The 20,852-nt window shown below is 36.8% G+C and overlaps 1 long non-coding RNA gene across 1 annotated transcript; it reads left to right on the forward strand.

The window, feature by feature from the left end:
* The first annotated feature begins 15,156 nt into the window (after window positions 1–15,156).
* On the forward strand, window positions 15,157–16,158 carry LOC107783567 (uncharacterized). Its single transcript, XR_012698901.1, has 2 exons — window positions 15,157–15,316; window positions 15,576–16,158. It is a non-coding gene; the product is annotated as an uncharacterized LOC107783567 (long non-coding RNA).
* Window positions 16,159–20,852: the final 4,694 nt, after the last annotated feature.

Genomic DNA, 20,852 nt, shown 5'->3' on the forward strand with positions numbered 1-20,852 from the left:
GAGTTTCATGATTTATTCATTTTTTAACATTGGGAGCTCGGATTAAGGCGATTGTTGAAAGGGTTTTCACTAGATTTTTAGAGGTAAGAAACTTTTGGTCGATTTTATCTATTTATCTTGAATACCCATTGAATTACCCCCCATAGATTTGGTTATTTTGAAGTGAAGATTGGGGATTTTTTGACACATGTATTAGAGAGTAATAATCAGAGATTTAAGTGACAATTTGGTGTTGGAATTTGGTAATTTTGGTATGGTTGGACTCGTGGTTGAATGTGTGATCGTATTTTGTTAATTTTTTCGGGTTTTGCGATGTAGGCTCAGGGTTGACTTTTTGACTTTTGTTAAAGAACTTAGCTTATTCATATGGAATTGATTCATATAGCTCATGTTGATTGTATTGAATTGTTTGTGGCTTGATTCGAGTCGTTCGAAGGCCGATTCGTCAGGAAATGACTTGTTGGAGTTTAGATTTACGTGGTTTGAGGTAAATAATACTTCTAAGCTTGGTTCTAAGGGTATAAATCCCCAAAATACGTGTTATGTACTTGGTGTTGAGGTGACACATGCATCGTGGTAATTATGACATAATTGATTTCATGGTAGTGTGTAGTCATCAAATCTTGTTGCTATTCATGTGATTGCTATGTGTTAGAGTAATTGAGCTGTAATTCATGTTAGAAATCACGTTTAGGTTATATGCTTATCTTGTTGAGACCTACTGGGTCATTTCTGTTGTTGAATTATTTACTTAAATGTAATTGTTTACTCAGTCACATCCATCATTTGCATATCATATCTCAGTCTCTGTTACTATTTATTATTGTATCATATATCATTGTTTGGGCTGATTGGCATGCGATTTGTAAGCCCGAGCGACTGGGGAGATTGATAACTGAGTTGAGGCCTAAGAGACGTGTTGTGAGAGAGATTTGTGGATCGGGCTGCACGCCGCAACAAGACTTCTTGGCTTTATATATATTATTATTATGGATCGGACTGCACGCCGCAGCAGGCCCTATGGGATTTATATATTGTTATGGGATTGGGCTCAGGCCACAGCATGCCATATTTTCTTTATATTAGCGCTTGGGCATGATCCGCCCCTCCAGAGTCTGACATACCAGCAGTGAGCACAAGTATTGTACAGTACTAAGTGACTGAGTGTTATTAGTGAGAGTTGAGACAGTCAGATTGAGTACTCAAAGAGTGGGAGTACGTGAGGTTATCATTGTGATGCATTACATGTGACATGCACATTTGACATGTAGATATAGAGATGTAACATTACTCATATCAGTCATACTTGGCATATTTCATCTGTGTTGAGCTTAAACTGTTGAACTGGAAGCATGTCTACATTCCTATACTGTATACTATCTGATTATGAGTTTCTCTGAGATATTACTTTCATATTTCCTGTCATATTTATACCATTGAAATTTGGATTTGGATTGTACCTTTCTGAGCTCGTCACTGCTTTCAGCCCAAGGTTAGTCTTTTTACTTATTGAGTATATTGGGCCGATTGTACTCATACTATACTCTGCACTTCATGTGCAAATCCAAATATTTCAAGGCACAGCGATTGCTACCTTTGGAGCCTTATCTATTCGGAGACTATCGAGGTAGCTGCCTTGGCGTCCACAGACTTTGACTCTCCTTCTTTACAATTTATTTGTATTGTCATATCCTTCTAGACCGTGTTTAAATATTCAGACTATGTTGTTATTTAGATGCTCATGTACTCAGTGACATCTGTATTTTTTAGAGAGTTGTATTGAGTTGCGGTACTTTCTTATCAGTTATTATGAGATTTTCACTATTTAAGCTTATTTCATTATATTTTAAATTGAAAATTGCGTGGTGATTTGTGAATTGTCGACTTGCCTAGTATTTATGTAGGCGCCATCACGACATGTGAGATTTTGGGTTGTGACAAAATATGTCTAAATTGATTTGATTTCAACAAAATATTAAGGGATATAAAACAAAAGTCAAAAAACAATTGTAGCCATTACTGTTATTCTTGAGTTAATTGAATTTAAAGATGAATTATATAAAACTCAAAAGGGCATCCATTAAAGAATTTAAAGATTCTTTTAAATAATAAATTTTATTGCACTTCTTTTTATCAACGCAAGTTAATTATTAGCCATCACCAACAAAGGTTGGGATTGAGTCTCTTGCGTTTTTGGAACGTATACAAGGGGATATTTGTGGACCTATTCACCCACCTAGTAGGCTATTTAGATATTTTATAGTTTTAATAGATGCATCTTCTAGATGGTTTCATAAGTGCCTATTATCATCTCGCAACCTCGTGTATGCAAAATTAATGGCACAAATAATGCGATTACGGGCATAGTTTCCCGATAATCCAATTAAGTCAATTTGACTTGATAATGTTGCTGAGTTTTCATCCCAAGCATTTAGTAATTTGCTTATCATTTGGGATAAAAGTGAAATATCATGTAGCTCATGTTCACACTCAAAATGGCCGTGTAGAGTCTTTGATTAAACGTCTATAATTGATAGCAAAACTGTTATCCATTAAAACAAGGTTTCCCACTTCTGTTTAGGGTCATGCCGTTTTACATGCAACAATGTTAGTTCATCTCAGACCGATAAATTATCATAAATATTCCCCATTGTAATTAGTTGTTGGTCATGAACCTAATATATCTCATATAATTTTTTGGATGCACTGTATATGTTCTTATAGCATAGCCATACCGCATCAAGATGGGTCCCAAATAAGGTTAGGCATATATGTTGGGTTTGAATTGTCCTCCATTATTCGCTACCTCGAAAAATTAACGGGAGATTTGTTCACTGCTAGATTTACAGATTATCGTTCGATGAGATATTTTCCCCAAAATTAACAAGAAATTTTGTAGAGAAATCTTTCACTGTCTCATCTTGATCTACGTGCTTCTATTTGTGAAAAGAGGTGAAAAAAATTATTCATTTGTACAAAATAGCAGATCAAATGGCAGACGCACTTACGGGTCTGAAAAAGATAACGATATCACATATCCCTGCAGAGAATATTTCAATCTGTATTGATGTCCCTGTTAGAAAATCTTCTAGTGTCATAGCTAATGAGTCAAAAGCACACCTAAAACTTAAATGACCATTGGTCTATAAGAATCAAAATCCTAGAAAAAGAAAAACAAATTACCAAGATGACATTACGAAAGAGTATCATAAAGAAATCCATGATTTAACCAATCATGAGATTCATGAAGAAATCACCAAACAAAAGACTCAAGAAAATATATAATTATCAATAAATCCAATCGATATTGAGACGAATTTGAATCGATTGGATATAGTGGTGGATTATGTCTTTGCATATAATGTTGCATCTAGTATTATGAAAATTAGTGAGGATCTTGAACCTCAATCTATTGGAGAATATTGACAAAGAAGTGATTGGCAAAAATGGCAAGATGCAATCCAATCCGAATTGGATTCACTTGCGAACCGTGATGTGTTTGGGCATGTAGTCCAAACACCTAATGGTGTTAAGCCTGTTAGCTATAAATGAGTATTTTCACGTAAGTGGAATGAGAAAAATGAGGTACAAATATATAAAGCATGCCTTGTTGTATGAGGATTTTCACAAAGGCCCGGTGTCGTTTATGACGAGACATATTCACCTGTTACGGATGCAATAATATTTCGTTATCTCATTAGTTTTGTTGTCCATGAAAAGCTTGACATGCATTTAATGGTTGTGGTTACAGTATACCTTTATGGCTCACTTGATAATGAGAAATACATGTGTAACGACCCGACTTGTCGTTTAAAGAATTTATGCCATGTTCAGTGACTTAAGGTTTAGAGAAACCTCGTAATATGTATTATGACCCGTGTGTGGTCAAGTTTGAATTATGGATGATTCGGAGTGATTTAGGACACTTAGTTCCTAAAAAGGGAGCTTAAGTCTTAGGATTTTGACCGTAGTCAGAACTGTATGAAGATGACTCCGGAATAAAGTTCCGTCATTCTGTTAGCTCTATATGATGATTTTGGATTTCATTCCGGGTTGGTTTGATAGGTTTCAGCACGATTTTTAGAAGCTGGAAGTTTTTGAAGTTCATAAGTTCGATTTGTGGTGTGATTTGTATTTTCGGCGTAATTTGATGTGATTTGAAACCTTGAGCGAGTCCGTGATATGTTATGGGACTGGTTAGCATGATTGGATGGGGTCCCAAGGGGCTCGGGTGTGTTTCGGAGTGGTTTCGGACCAAATTGGAGTTTTTTGGACTGTTGTTGCTGAAGTCTGGTTTCCTTCTTCGCGAACGCGAAGGGAGTCCCGCATTCGCGAAGAGGAATTTGAGGGGCTGATGATTTGTCCTTCGCGAACGTGAAGCTGTAAACGCGAAGAAGGAGCAGGGCAAGCCTTCGCGAACGCGGCCCAGGCAATGCGAACGCAAAGAAGAAAAGGAAGACAAGGGCCTGGGGTCGTTTGGCCTTCGCGAACGCAAAGCTTGGAACGCTAACGCGAAGGAGTTGGTCATCTGGTCATCACGAACGCAACGAGGACTTCGCGAATGCGAAGAGGAAATGATGGGGCAGAAGTAGTTAGCCTTCGCGAACGCGATGCTTGTCACGCGAACGCGAAGAAGGATTGGAGGCAGCTGGATTTTGGCCTTCGCGAACGCGAAGAAGGTGTATCTGGGCAGAATTAAAAGTCTCAAAAATGGGGGTTTGAGTTCACAACTCAAAATCAAATTGGGAGCTCGGTAGAAGGAGATTTTTGGAGAGATTCTTGCGTTGGTGTTTGGGGTAAGTGATTCTTATCCAATTTTGATTAATTTCCATGATTATGTCTTTGAATCCATCTTTTAATTCGGATGTAATGGAAGAAAAATCAAGATTTTTGTAAACTCTTCCAAAATCAAAATTTTAAGATTTGGGGGTCGATTTGTTATTGGAATTTGATAAAATTGGTATGGTTGAACTTGTATCGGAATGGGTGTTCGTATTTCATGAAAATTATGTCGGGTTCCGAGGGGCGAGTCTCGCGTTGACTTTTGTTGACTTTTTGGAATAAATTTTTAAGTCGACGTATTATTATCCGGAATTGTTTCCGATGAATTTTAATGAAGTTATACAATTAATTTGGATAGATCTGAACGGCCCGGAGATCAATTCAAGCAAGAAGGCTATTTTGGAATATCAGCCTAATATCAAAAGGTAAGTGTCTTGCTTAACCTCGAGTGGGGGAAATTCCCCTTAGGCATTGAGTCGCACAACTTGGGTAATTGAAAACCATGTACGCGAGGTGACGAGTACGTACTTGGTTTATATGTGCAAATTTTATTGAGTTAAAGTCTTGAGCATATTGTGTAGTAAATTGGATAATTGTTGGCATATATTTAATCATCTACTTGTCGTGCCTAAACCCTTGTTGTTGACTCTGTTGCTATATGACAATGTGATATGATTGTTATTTGATTATTTATGAAATTTCGTGAATTTGCTGGCTTGATAATTATTGGAATTTACTTTCATTTTGGATTTTCCCCTCTACAAATAATTAATTAAATGAGCTTAAGAAGAGGTGTTTATATAATTATTGAAAATTTGATCTTTTATGAAGACTTTGCTTTATGTTGAGTAATTTTTGTCTCTATTGATTATTTTTGGGTATTGTACACATTGTGTAGAGCATTTGGCTATTTGCTGTGAAATTAATTGACTTGGTTGTAGCTTTGAAATTTGGTTGTGGTCATTGGGCAAATTATGATATGAATTGATTTTTGTTATGTTGTTGTGATAATTTCCCGTGTAAATTATTGTATTGTGTGAGTTGTTATTTTGGGGAGATAAGGGTGGCATTTCACCGTTGATATTATGTGGTTATAAAGGTGACATTTTACTGTTGTGTTTGTTGGCTATTGATATTATCTGGGCGGAGCGATAAGGGTGGCTATAGGAGCGATAAGGGTGGCAATAGGAGCGATAAGGGTGGCTATTGATATTGTCTGGGCGGAGCGATAAGGGTGGCTATAGGAGCGATAAGGGTGGCTATTGTCAGGGACGAAATGTGATGATGTGGGGTTGTGGTGTTTTCATGTGATGTTGTGATTTTTTTGTGTTTATTTTTATACCTTGTGCAACTTGTCTTGTTGTTAGTAAATTGATAATAATCTGATTTATGTTGAAATTGGGAGCCTGTGGCTATTGCCAGGCGGTTTATAAAATAAAATGTGGGCACGAGGTGCCGTGGATTGTGATATGAAATAGGGATATTGGCACGTAAATTGTCCGTGCAGTTGTGATATAAAATGTGGGTACGAGGTGCTGTGATGAAATGATAATGATATTTGACACGTGAATTGTCCGTGCAGTTGTGATATGAAATGAGGGCACGACGTGCCGGGCAAATATGATGATTTAATTATGGGCACGAGGTGCCGTGAAAATATAAAAATGGGCTGAAACCCGTATTTACGAAAAATATGAAAATGGGCTCAGACCCGTATTTTGATAATTTTGAAATGAGGTGTCACATGGTGATTTTTTAATTGAAAGAATTATATTCAAAATATTTATTTGGAAGGATTTTTACTTAGAAAGTATTATATAAAAGAATTATATTTTGAAAGATATTTATTTGAGGAAATTGTATTTGGAAAGATTTATTGAAAGAATTGTATTTGAAAAATAATTTTTTGAGAAAATTATATTTGAAAGAGAGTTGTCTGGAAGAACTATGTGAAATACACTTATTTGAAGGGCTTGATTTAATTGGGTGTAATTGTATTTATTAATTGTTGAGTGATATTAATGGTATTCTTGTTGTCTGTTGTGCATATCACTGGTTGTTTTATCCTGCCCTTATTATTATTTGTTTCCTATTATTTTGTATATTATATTTCACATGTTATTAGACTAATGAGTGTCTTGACTGTACCTCATCTCTACTCCATTGAGGTTAGTCTTGATACTTACTGGGCACCGCTATGGTGTGCTCACTCTACACTTCTGCATATTTTTGTGCAGAGCCAGGTATTGAAGATATCAGACTTGAGCAGAGTTAAAGCGGGATTGTAAAGATTCAAGGTAGAGCTGCTTGGTCGTCGCAGTCCCTTGGAGTCTTTTCATTTCATTGTACTGTTAATTTATAATCAAACAGTATTGTATATTCGGTCCTCATGATCATTCCATATATTCAGTAGAGTTTGTGACTCAGTATTACCAGTATTGGGAGGTTGTGTATTGTAATTATTTCCGCTGTTAGATTTTAATTAGAAAAAAAAATGGCTTCAAAATGTAATAGAAATCGGCTTACCTAGTCTTAGAGACTAGGTGCCATCACGACGCCTGTGGTGGGATTATGGGTCGTGACAACATGAAAATTCCAAATGGATTTAAATTGGCTGGCGTACATAATTCAAAGTCCTAGGAAATGTTCTCAATCAAATTTCATAGATCCTTGTATAGTCTAAAGCAATCAGAAAGAATGTGGTATAACCACCTTAGTGAGTATTTATTAAAGGAAGATTATATTAATGATATCATTTGTCCATGTGTTTTTATAAAGAAAACAATGTCAAAATTTGTTGTACTTGCCATATATGTTGAAAATATAAACATTATTGGAACTCCTATAAAACTCCAAAATGCAATTGATTATTTAAAGAAAGAATTCGAGATGAAAGATCTCGAACACAAAATTGTGTCTCGGTTTGCAAATTGAACATTTGGCAAACATGATTTTTGTTAATTAGTCTGCCTACACAGAAAAGGTATTGAAACCATTTTACATAGATGGAGCACATCCACTAAGTACTCTAATGGTTGTTCGATCACTTGATGTGAATAAGGATCCGTTCCGACCTCAAGAAAAGAATACATAGCTACTTGGTCTTGAAGTACCATATCTTAGTGCAATTGGTAGACTAATGTATCTTGCTAATACTACAAGTCCTGACATGACTTTTATAGTTAATGTGCTTGCAAAATATAGCTCTCCTCCCACAAGGAGACATTAGAATGTAATCAAACATATATTGCGGTATTTATAAGGGACTACCGATATGAGCTAATTTTATGGCAACGATTGCAGCCCCAATCTTGTTGGTTATGCCGATGCTGGATATTTATCTGACCCACACAAGGCTTGAACTCAAATAGGCTATATGTTTACATATGGAGGCACTGCCATATCTTGGTGATCGACTAAGTAATCAATCGTGGCTACTTCATCTAATCATGATGAGATAATTGCTATTCATGAAGCAAAGTCGAGAATGTGTGTGGTTAAAATCTATAATACATCTTATTCGAGAAAAATGCCGTTTGAAGTATGACAAACTACCCACGATTTTGTATGAAGACAATGCAACATGCATTACCCAATTGAAGGGAGGATTCATAAGAGGAGATAGGACAAAGTACATTTCACCAAAGTTATTTTTGACACATGATCCTCAAAAGAATGGTGATATCAATGTGCAACAGAATCATTCAAGTGATAATATGTTAAATTTGTCATGACCTAAAATCTCAACCTGTCGTGATGGCGCCTATCTCTACACTAGGCAAGCCGATAATATCAATAAACCACACTTTCTTTTAAGTTTGAAAATATAATATTTAAATACAATATAAAATGCCACAAATACAGATACGAACACTCCCCAAAACCTGGTGTCACTGAGTACATGAGCATCTAATATGAATACAAGTCTGAAAAAAATACGGTCTATAATAGTCTAAGACAAAAATATGGTAAACAAGGAAATAGGGAAGAAAAGACAAGGTCTGCGAAACACGACAGCTACCTCTAAATCTCCGGAAGATCAACTGTACGAGAGAATCAACACCCGCTATGCCCAGAAGCACCTAGATCTACACACGAAGTGCAGGGTGTAGTATGCGTACAACTAACTCAACAAGTAGCAATAATAACTAAGGAACTGAAGATATGAACGAGCTTCACAATTATAGTTCACTCTCGGTAATTCCAGCAAAGAATAGACATGCTTCCACATCCAACAATTTAAGACAAATCAGTTTTATACAGTTCAAGTTCGTGTAATCCGGATATAAAATATTTTAGAGTATTTTACAACAATGACAGATAGCAACTAAGTGCAACAACAAATGAAAAGCAAGTACAGCCTCTCAAGGAAACAATCACTCAACTCGTCACAACAGCTCAACCACTCGTCTCTCAGCCCTCAGCACTCACACTCAATGGGTACCCGCGCTCACTTGGGGTGTACAGACTCCGGAGGGGCTCCTACAGCCCAAATGCCATAATCTGCATGGACAACTCACGTGCTGGACGGATAACTCACGTGCCATATATCTTTAGCTCACCTACAGTCCCTCGGCCTTACTCAGTCCTCAACCTCTCTAGTCTCTCGGGCTCTCGGAAATCACAAAGATCAGCCCAAACAAAGATAACATAGTAAATCAACAAATAGCAAGAAAAACTAAGGTATGATGCACAAGAAAAATCATGACTGAGTACAAGACAACAGTTAGCAAATAATTCAACAAGTACGCGACCTCTGTGGGTCCCAACAGTACTATCGTATAGCCTAAGCATGATTATTTTTAACATGATTTACAGTCAACTTTCTTCAACATAAAGAGAGCTTATAGCTAACAATAGGTTATTCAACTTTACAGTTTTACGGGACGGACCAAGTCATAATCCCTTCGGTACACACCCACATTCCCGTCACCTAACATATGCGTCACCTCCAAAATAATCACATGACACAAAAATCAGGGGTTTCATACCCTCAAGACCAGATTTATAACTGTTACTTATCTCAAAACGTGAAATTCTTTACTCTGCTATGCCTTTACTACGCAAATCGACCTCCGAATACCTCGAATCTAGTCACAAATTGTTCGTTCCAGTCAATAAAATTTATTGGAATTAATTCCATAAGAAAATACTAATTTTCCACAAAAATCTGAAATTTAGCACAAAAATCCCCCGTGGGGCCCATATCTCGGAACCCGACAAACGTTATAAAATCCGAAAGCCCATTCAACCACGAGTCTACCCATACCAATTTTACCAAAATCCGACCTCAACTCGACCCTCGAATCTACAAAACTTATTTTCAAATTTCTAAGTTCAAATCTCTGATTTACACCTCAAAAACATGTAATCTAGTCGGATTATTCGATGATAATTTAATATTATGGAGTAGAAATGATCACAAGGGATTTACCTCAAGTTTTCCTTGAAAATCTATAAAATTTCACCTCCCCTCAAGCTCCAATTTGTCAAAAATGGCGAATGGGACTAAGTCCCCTCCTTTATAATTCTGCCCAGACAGCCCCCCGATCCTGCCTCGATCCTGGGCCTTCGATCATGTTCCTCAATTCCGACCCTTGATACTGGCCCTCTAACATGGCCCTCGACCCTGGCCTTTGATCCTGCGTTCGATCGTGGCTTCGATCTTGTGCTATCGATCATGGCCCTCGATCATGGCCCTTGACCCTGGCATTCGATCCTGCCTTCGATCCTGGGCTCGATTCTGGGAGATGGAATTTGCAGCAGAAGGAAATTGCAGCAGCTATTTTAGTCCACTTTTAGATCCGTTAACCATTCGAAACTCACCCGAGGCCCTCAGGACCTAAACCAAATATACCAAAAAGTCCTAAAATATCATACGGACTTAGTCGAACCCTCAAATCACCTCAAATAATGCTACAAGCATGAATTACACCCCAATTCAAGCCTAATGAACTTTAAAATTTCTAATTTCTACAAAATGGCTCCGGAACCTATCAAATCACGTTCGATTGACCTAAAATTTTGCACATAAGTCATAAATGACATAACAGACCTATTAAAATTTTCAGAATCAGATTTCAACCCCGATATCAAAAGGTCAACTCCCCGGTCAAATTTCCCAAAAATTTAACTTTCGGCATTTCAAGCCTAATTCCTCTACGGACCTCCAAATAATTTTTCAGACATGTTCCTAAGTCCAAAATCACCATACGAAGCTATCGGAATCATCAAACTTCAAATTCGAGCTCGTTTACACATAGGTCCATATCCGGTCACTTTTTAAACTTAAAATTTTAATTATGAGACTAAGTGTTTCATTTCAATCTGAATTCCTTCCAGACCGGAACCAACTAACCCGGTAAGTTATAAAACAACTATAAAACATAAATTGAGCAGTAAATAGGGGAACGAGGTTATAATACTCAAAACGACCGGCCAGGTCGTTACAAATTTATTCACTAAATCTCTACTGACATCAATCGTCAAGAAGTTAGTGTACAAAATTGGGATGCGAAGGCTCAATGATGTGAATTGATGCTCTCATCCGGGGGTGTTAATACATAGGGTACTGTTTTCCCCTTACAAGATTTTATGTGATGAACCGATAGGTCATCTTGTATTTCAGAATCTAATCCTATGCTTTGAAGCCTTAAATACCTCATTTTAGCTTTCCTCGATTTGCATGCGCAACCCGAGTGTTTTTCCGGAAAGCATTTATGTTAAAAACTGAGAAAAATATGAAATTTGTGCCTTAAAATCCATTTGAGTTGACTTCGGTCAACGTTTTGAGGAAACGGGTCCGAATTCATTTTTTAACGATCCTGGCAGGTCCGTATCGTGATTTGAGACTTGGGAATATACCCGAAATCTAATTCGGAAGTCCCTAACTCAAGTTATCACATTTGTTGAAATTTGAAAGTTAAAGGCTTAATGACTTTGAAATGTTTCACCAATATTTGACGTTATTGATATCATGTCTGTATTTTGGTTTCAGAACCCGGTATTGGTCTAATACTATATTTATGACTTATCTGTCAAATTTTGTATGAAACAGAGTTGGTTTGACGTGATTCGGACGTCCGATTGTTAATATAGAAATTCTAAAGTTTCTTGAAAATTTCATTTGATTTTGGTGTCCGATTCATAGTTCTAGGTATTATTTTGGAGATTTGATCACACGAGCAAGTTCATATGATATTTTTAGACTTGTGTACATGTTTGGTTTGGATCCCCGAGGGATCGGGTGAGTTTCAGATAGACTACGGAGTGGTTTGGACTTAGAAAACTCAGCTGGTTCTGCAATTTTTGGTAACTGGTGTCTGATCTCGCAATTGCAAAATCAGTGTTCGCATTTGCGAATATTCCCCAATCCTGACAGGCTCGCATTTGCGAGCAAATTCTTAGTATTTGCGAAGAGTTCCTGGGTCAGCATGAGTTCGCATTTGTGACCAAGAGGTCGCAATTGCAAATAATACTTCGCATTTGCGAAGTGGGGCTGAGGCTGGGGCAGGCTTGGTCGCATTTACGATCAATTTGGTCACAAATGCGGAAGATCAATGATCACATTTGCGAACAAGTCATCGCAAATGTGATGAAAGCAGTGATGGGAGGACTTCTCTTTTGCTACTATTTCTTCGCATTTGAGGGGCTCCCATTTGCGAAGCCCAAGTCGCAAATGCGGCATCTGCAACTAATCAAAAGGGGACTTAGATTTGTAGAGTATTGGTAGTTGTACATGCCTAGCGGCATTGCTTCTAGTTATTCGGTTATCCACTGCTCTTAGTTGCCAAGTTTTACTTTTATTTTGTTATTTTTCGCAATTTGTTAGGCTTACCTAGTCGTAGAGACTAGGTGTCGTCACGACATTACACGGAGGGAGTTTGGGTCGTGACAGTTCCATTGTGGTTTTTCTTGCAAGATTTTTAACGAGCCAATCAGAAGGCGTATTTCTAAACATGTGTACTCTTTTTTCTTCTCTACAATGTTTTCTACTAGGTTTTATTTTAATAAGGTTTTAACGAGGCACATTATCTGTTGAATAGACATTCAAGGGGGAGTTATAAATAAATTGTATTCTACGTGAATGTCTATCTTTTAGAGAGTTTGTTATTTTATGGCTAAGTCATTTTCCCCTATAAATAGAGGGGTTTTATCCCATTGTAATTCATCTGAAATTAATATAATTCTCTCTTTCTTTATTTACAATATTCTTTTTTCTTTTATTATTTTATTTCAAGTTATTAATTTTTTTATTTTTCGAATTATATATAAACTCTTAACATTTAGGAATTTAAAATCAAATAAAATTTACTTATAAATCCTTTCCCTTTTTGAATGGATAAAGTAAAAGGCAAGATCTAAGCTTAAGCCTTCAAAATTGAAAATCACTATACAATGTAATAACAAATATTATAATTTAAAGTTTCTATTTACATATTGTAAATTTATACTCATTCAATCACAAACCCAATTAGAATATTCCATAAGTGAAGGATAGATAAGATACTCGAATTTATGTACTGAAATTGATAGAAATAAATAGTATGTATTAATTCACAAGTAATTTAGGGTAGCATCAAGTTTATAACTGCCTATATATTCTTTTGGGAAAATTTCACATGGGCTACCTACTTTTCAATTTTATATTCCATATTTCAATTTACAACTAACTAGTCCAAGGCTAAGATTCAACATCCAACTCCAATAGATTTTTGAAATTACTATTTAATTTTTAAAAATGATTGCTCAAGCTTTTAAGTTGATTTTCGAATTAGTAATTGTGACTCAAATATTACTTCAACAAACCAAATCCATTGGGTGGTGAAAATTAGATTTTTAACAAGTTTAAATATGTGAGTTTAAATTCTGAATTGATTTTATAAGAAATTTGGAGTGGGTGTTATTTAGACTTGTTAGAAATAGTATAAGGAGATTGTATAAAAAATTTGAAGTCATTCAATGGAGATTTGGACTAGTTTTAAACAAGAATTGCAAATAAAAATCGTGGAAGAAGTTCGTTTATAGATGCTTATATAAAGGTGTATAAAAGTGTATAATAGTGTATAAAATGTGTTTATACACTCATATACGTTATTATACATTATTATACCAAAAACTGACTTTGTATTCTTGCTTGCGTCTTTTATGAAATTTAACTCAAATCTTGCTCAAATCCACTCCAAATCACTTCAAATTTAAATTTTGAACACCTTTTGATATTTTCAATCAATTGGAACAACACCCGATCCAAACAACTAACAAACTCAAAAAATCCTATTTTCGAAAGCAAAGCTTTGAATGGCCTTCAACGGTGGACTTCTACTCTTCAATTTTCTTACATTGCAACCATATGACACATGGGGAGAAGCAGAAAATACACGGACCCTTGAAGCATATGTAGAAGATGTGAGAAGAAGAGAGAGTGAAAGCAATGGTTGTGAGAACACAAATTTAACTCCATAGCTTTTAGAAGCAATGGTTGTAGGAACACAAATTTTGAATTTGTTAGTATTTTCAAAATATGTACAATATAGGTTAGGTTGGGTAAAACTTAAAAATATTGGCCATTTTTTGTTATGGTGTGAAGTCACGTGTATTTTCTTGTAATTCTTTCTTCTTTTTATGTGCAGCTATAAGTTTATTCTTTCATTTATTTGTGATTTTCACCATAAATTATGTTATTTTGGTTTGTAACTTAATATTAGGAAATAAATATTTCGTGCTCCCCCAACCAAACCAAAACCAAACATTTTGGACAAATATCTTTTAAATATGATCTTTTGATTTTTTTTTTAAACCTCTCTCCGTATTTGTATAGCGACGGATGATTTTGTTTTTTTTCAAATATATTGACGGGTGATGGAGGACGGTGGCAATTTCATTCCTTGTTGGGTTAGCTATATAGAATTAATATTACTTACTTTTCAGGAAATTATACTTTATTTTAAAACTTAAATATAATATTTATATAATTTTTATTTATTTATAAGAGTTACACGCGCAACGCGCGTATGACAACACTAGTTGGTTTTAAAAAGGACCTCCGTTATTACTAATATTACTTAGAATATAGATTAAGAATGGCCCGTGCTTACATGTGCATTATGAACTTGCTTTTATCTTTTTTATTGAACAATATATTGTTAATTTATTATTTTTTCATATAAATAAATAACGGAACTAGAGAAATTAAGAGCCTATAAAACTGAACAGATCAATGTTTTAAAATTAACCCATACAAGTTTTCAATTTCAACCTTTCTTTCTCCGAGTTTCTTGTCTTAATTTTCTCTTCATTTCAGTGGCTTCCATTTGCTATGGTTAACCTTTCTCTGCCTTATAAATAAAGAACAAATTTCAAAGAGACTAATCATTACAATTAAGGGAAGAAGAGGAGATTAATAAGAGTTAATCTCTAACCAAATTAAGAAGAAGAGAAGCAAAGATGGGGTTTGAAATTAGATCATGCTTCTTCTTGTTTCTCTTCTTCCTTGCTGTTGGCTTGGCTTCCTCTTCCCCATCCTACATCAAATGTAATTATATTCCCCTTTAAATTAAATTCCTTTTTTTTTAACATTCAAGATCTTATGGAAAAATTTCTTGGTTTTTTTTTTTTACTTTGTATTTTGTTTACAAGGAGTTTATTATGAAAAGAAATCTTGTAGAGTTGTTTTTTGCTTACGGTTTACACCGTACCAAAAAATTCTAATTCTTTATTTAAAGTCGACCCCAATTTGTTCGAGATTTAGTTATTGTTGTTTGTTTAATTAAATTCTCTTTGTGTTTGAGCAGATAGCGTGCTTCAGTCTCACGTGCCGGGGCGTGGCCTTCTTCAACAATATTTAGTGAAGAATGATTGTCCCATTAATTTTGAGAAGGAAAACTATAGTCCCCTTACGAGCCAATGCAAAGGGCCTCAATACAATGCAGCATTATGTTGCAATGCATTCAAGGTAGTTGCATGCAGATACACAAACGAAATAAATGATGAGAACAATGGGTGTGCTACTAGTATGTTTTACTTCATTAATCAAAGTGGAAAATACCCCGTTGGTCTTTTTGATAATATTTGCAAAGAAGATGAAGAAGGTTTAAATTGTGACAATGTCAAAAGCCCTGTTGCTCCAAGACAAAGTGTTCGTAGTACACCAAGATCAAATCCCAGAGTTGGTAACAGACAAATAAATGGTAAACATTAGGCATGAAAAAAATTTAAAACTTTAATTGCTTGTAATAGTATCAAAATCAAAGTCTTGTACGTACATTATGCTATTGGTTTGTTACCTTTCATTTATTTTGTGATACAAATTTTGTACCAAGTATTTTGGGATGTTCCAAAGACTACTATGAATAAGATCATACATTTTTCTTTTCATCATCTCTCTCCCTCTCATTCTGGTATTTGATATAAATGGACTATGTTAGAGGTTGGTACAATAATGGGCTTTCTACAAAGTTGGTCGCTCCGCCAAAAACTATAACAGCCACTAGCCCAATTATGCATTTTATTCCCTTTCTGCACAAAGATGAGATCAAATTTAATCTTTTTGAACATTTATCTGCCAAAAGAAAAGGGGATCTCTTCGTGGGTCAGAGTTACTATCGTAGTAAACTCGAAAATAGAGGTTTCTTTATATTTTTCTACTATTTAGAGTAAACCAATAACTGTCATGGGCAGTACTTTAGGATAAGGATGAGGAGGATTTGATAATTCTCCTTAAGTCCTCATTACCAAAAAGTTTTAGTTTCAAAATTAAACGATAAATCAAGTTAATTTTGTCTAAAGTCGTCATTAGTGGAAAGGGACAAGTAACCAAAAGGATCTTGATTAAACAAAAAAAAAAAAGAATCTTTAGGGCAATCAATTTACAATTTTCTATTGGTTAATGACTCATCAAGAGCGAGCAATCAACAAGTTAATTAGATTAATTATCGAAGTGGTGAATTAATTCAGATGGCAGTTCACGACCTCGATTATGAAAGATCTCGTAACATTTACAATTAATTTCAATTAATTATTTATATAAAGTTTTTTTCGTTGTTCCGTTGTCCTTTATATGATCCTTTCACTAACATGTCTCTTATGACATTCACTTATAAAATGGCCAACAAAATTTTGTATTTTTTTATGATAATATTTACATTATTGAGAGGAGGGGGGAACCTTCTCTTTTGTCTGTTCAACAATGATCTTCGTAAGGTAATTCGGCTATTTTCTAGAGGGGTTTCGAGTGATTTCTTGAGGTAAACTCTTGATCATTTTTATTCGATAATATTGATTACCCATTGAATTTCCCACCTAGTTTATGCGTTTCTGAGGTGGAATTTTGGGAATTTTGGGCTAGGGATTAGAGAGTGAAATTTGGGGATTTGACTGACGATTTAGTGTCGGAATTTGGTAAATTTGGTATGGTTGGACTCGTGGTTAATGGGTGTTTTGAATTTTGTAACTTTTGTTGGATTCCGAGACGTGGGCTCGGGTTGACCTTTTGAGTTGATTTTTTGACTTTTGATTAAGAACTTAACATTTTCATATGGAATTGATTCCTATAGCTCATGTTGATTGTATCGAGTTGTTTGTGGCTAGATTTGAGGCGTTCAGAGGCTGATTCGTGAGGCAAGGGCTTGCTAGCGGAGTGATTCGATTTGCTTGAGGTAAGTATCTTATTTAAACTCGGTTGAGGTACCAGTTGCCTGAATTATTGTGATAGTTGCGTGCTATTGGGTGCTCATATGCGTGGGGATAAACCCATGTGCGGGCACCAGGGTTATATATTCATGTTCGGGTTGTGCTTGGGCTCTTATAAGTGCATGAGTGATTGTTAAGCTTAAAGCTATGATATCTCACACGTTGTGACAATTTATGTGATCTATTTGAGCCATGTTGAGGCTACATAGGGGTAAATATCCCTAAATGAACTTGATAAATGCTTTTCAAAGATAAAAAATGCCGAATTGAGTTACGATAGCACACTTTGCACATGCCTACACTTTAGCATGTCATTTATGCCAGTCCAGGAGCATGGGAATCTTATTTCATTCATCATATACATGTTTACTTGCTTAACTGCTCATGTATGATATGTTTGGACTGGAGGGTTGTCTGTGACTATGCCAGGCGGATTGTGTTATTGGCACGTGAGTTGTCCGTGCAGGACGTCAGTTATCCGTGCGGATCCATATATTGATATTATCAGAACGTGAGTTGTCCGTGCAGCACGTGAGTTGTCTGTGCTGATCCATGTATTGATATTATTGGCACGTAAGTTGTCCGTGTGGATCCGTATATTGATATTATTGACATGTGAGTTGTCTGTGTCGTATGTGAGTTGTCCATGCATGTTCTATTGTTAGCGCGTGAGTTGTCCGTGCAACACTTGAGTTGTCCGTACAGCGTGTGAAATTTGCATTTCCTTGATCATTTATCTGATTTAATTGTTTCCTTCCTCTACATGCCATGATATTGTGTAAGCATGGTATTTGAGAAATTATGTGCATACACACACGAATATTCTTCTCACGAAATTTGATGAGTTGGTTTTAAATATTGTTCTGTGTTGGTTTAAAAATGCAGAATCACACTGGAATAGCTAGTATCATCAATAATTTAAGCTTATCTTACCTTGCCTTGTTTATTTACGATACTTATTGAGTTAGTTGTACTCACAGTAAACTCTGCACCTCGTGTGCAGATCCATGTATTTTCGGGCACGGTAGTTACTGATCTTGGAGTTTTTACCTGTTCTGAGATTATCGAGGCAACAACTTTGGCGTCCGCAGACCTTGATTCTCTTCCTCTATCTTTCAGTTTTAATTATAATGTTCTACCTTCTTAGACAGTGTTTTAGACTATGTTATTGTATAGATGCTCATGTATTCCGTGGCACCCGAATTTTGAAAAAGTCTGTAATCGAGTCGCACTTGTGCTTATCGGCTATTTATGAGAGTTACTAATGTTAAACATGTCTCATCTTAATTTTGAATATAAAAATACCTAGTTTTATTGTGATTGTCATCTTGCCTAATTCCCTAATATGTGCCATCACGACATGTTAAATTTGGGGTCGTGACATTCGGCTTCGGCTACAGTTTCGCCTTAGACTTCATAACCCATGACCCGAGAGGCGACACGACCTGGTCCATTTCTTTCTCGGACTGTTGTGCCACCAGCCAAAAAATATGCCTTGATCCCAGAATCTTTCCTTACGAAATTTTCTAAAAGTCTTCTCCTTCTTCTGCACAAATAAATTTCAATATGATTTACATCCATTAAGTGGTTCGTTATTTACCGACGTCTTTGGCACCGATACATTGGTGAGTTAAATTGTTCTATTCTGTAATCGAGTCGCACTTGTGCTTATCGGCTATTTATGAGAGTTACTAATGTTAAACATGTCTCATCTTAATTTTGAATATAAAAATACCTAGTTTTATTGTGATTGTCATCTTGCCTAATTCCCTAATATGTGCCATCACGACATGTTAAATTTGGGGTTGTGATAAGTTGGTATTATAGCCTAGGTTACATAGGTCTTACGAGTCATGAGCAGGTTTAGTAGAGTCTTGTGGATCGGTAGGGAGACGTCTGTACTTATCTTCGAGAGGTTGTCGAACCCCTTAGCAAACTTCACATTCTTGTATTCTTATCGTGTGAATTTGTTGATTCTGGAGACTAAACTTATGTTATTCTATTCTCTCATAGATGGTGAGGACACGTGTTACCATATCGGGCAGACGGCCACCAGTACCACTAGCTAGGGCCACGAGTGGTTGGGGCCGCGGCAGAGGCCGAGGTGTAGCTCGTACAATAGCTACAGCAGCACCTATAGACCTACCAGTTGTTCCAGCTCAGGAGCATATTCGAGATGTGGTTGAGTCGGTGGGACCAGCTCAGGCACCAGTTGTGCCCATTGTGATTCTAGGCCTTCAGGAGGCTTTGGCCTAGATATTGACTGTTTGCACTAGCCTTGCTCAGGCGGTTTTAGTTCAGGCTGCACCAGCCACTTCTTAAGTCGGGGGAGGTTCTTAGACTCCCTCCGCCCGTACTCCAGAGCAGGTGGTACAGGGACTTCAGATACTGGGGGTACTACCAGCCCAGCTGGTTTCAATTGCTTAGGCCCATGTGGATCCCCTTATGAGTGATAAGAAGGAGAAGAGACTAGAGAGATTTGAGAGGCTCAAGCCTCCATCATTCAGTGGGGCTGAGTTAGAGGATGCTCAGGACTTCTTGGATAGGTGCCAGCGGATTCTTCGCACAGTGGGTATTCTAGAACGAGTGGGATTTCATTTACTAATTTTCAGTTAACGGGGGCAACCTTTAGATGGTGGTAGGCCTATGAGCGGAGCAGGCCAGCCGATGCTGCACCACTTTCATGGCATGAGTTCTCCATTCTCTTTTTGGAGAAGTTTGTGCCAGTGACCTGCAGGGAGGAGTTGCGTAAGCAGTTTGAGTAGCTACGCCATGAAGGTATGTCTGCGACCCATCATAAGATGATATTTTCAGAGTTGGCTCGTCACGCGATCTGGTTGGTTCCCACAGATAGGGAGAGGATTAAGAGGTTCATTGATGGCCTCAGCTATCAGTTCTGTTTTGTTATGACTCAGGAGAATGCATCAGGTGTTAGGTTCGACGAGGTGGTTGATATTGCTTGATGGATAGAGTTGGTCCGTAGTCAGGAGCATGAAGAAAGGGAGTCCAAGAGGCCTCGTGGTTTGGGTGGTTTCAGCGGTGTTTCTTCTGGGGTACAGTCCCACCATAACAGGGGTCGTCCTTATAGGCCCGCTCAAATGGCTTGTCCAGTTCATCGTAGTGCATGAGTTAACCATGGTTCTTACAGTGCTGGTTCGGGTCAGTCATCATTCAGTGCATTATTAGCGTAAAGTTCTTACCATGCCTCTTCTGCTCAGGTTTCTACATGTGGTTCCTCGGGTTATCAGGAGCATCAACTCCGTCAGATGAGGGCCTGTTTCGAGTGCGGGGACTTGAGTCATCTGAATAGGGATTGCCCTAGATTGTTGAGTGGGGTTCCACAACAGAGTTCTCGGCCGGTGATACCAGCACCAACAGTT

The sequence above is a fragment of the Nicotiana tabacum genome, chromosome 14, assembly GCF_000715075.1.
Source record: "Nicotiana tabacum cultivar K326 chromosome 14, ASM71507v2, whole genome shotgun sequence".
In the NCBI taxonomy this organism is placed as follows: domain Eukaryota; kingdom Viridiplantae; phylum Streptophyta; class Magnoliopsida; order Solanales; family Solanaceae; genus Nicotiana; species Nicotiana tabacum.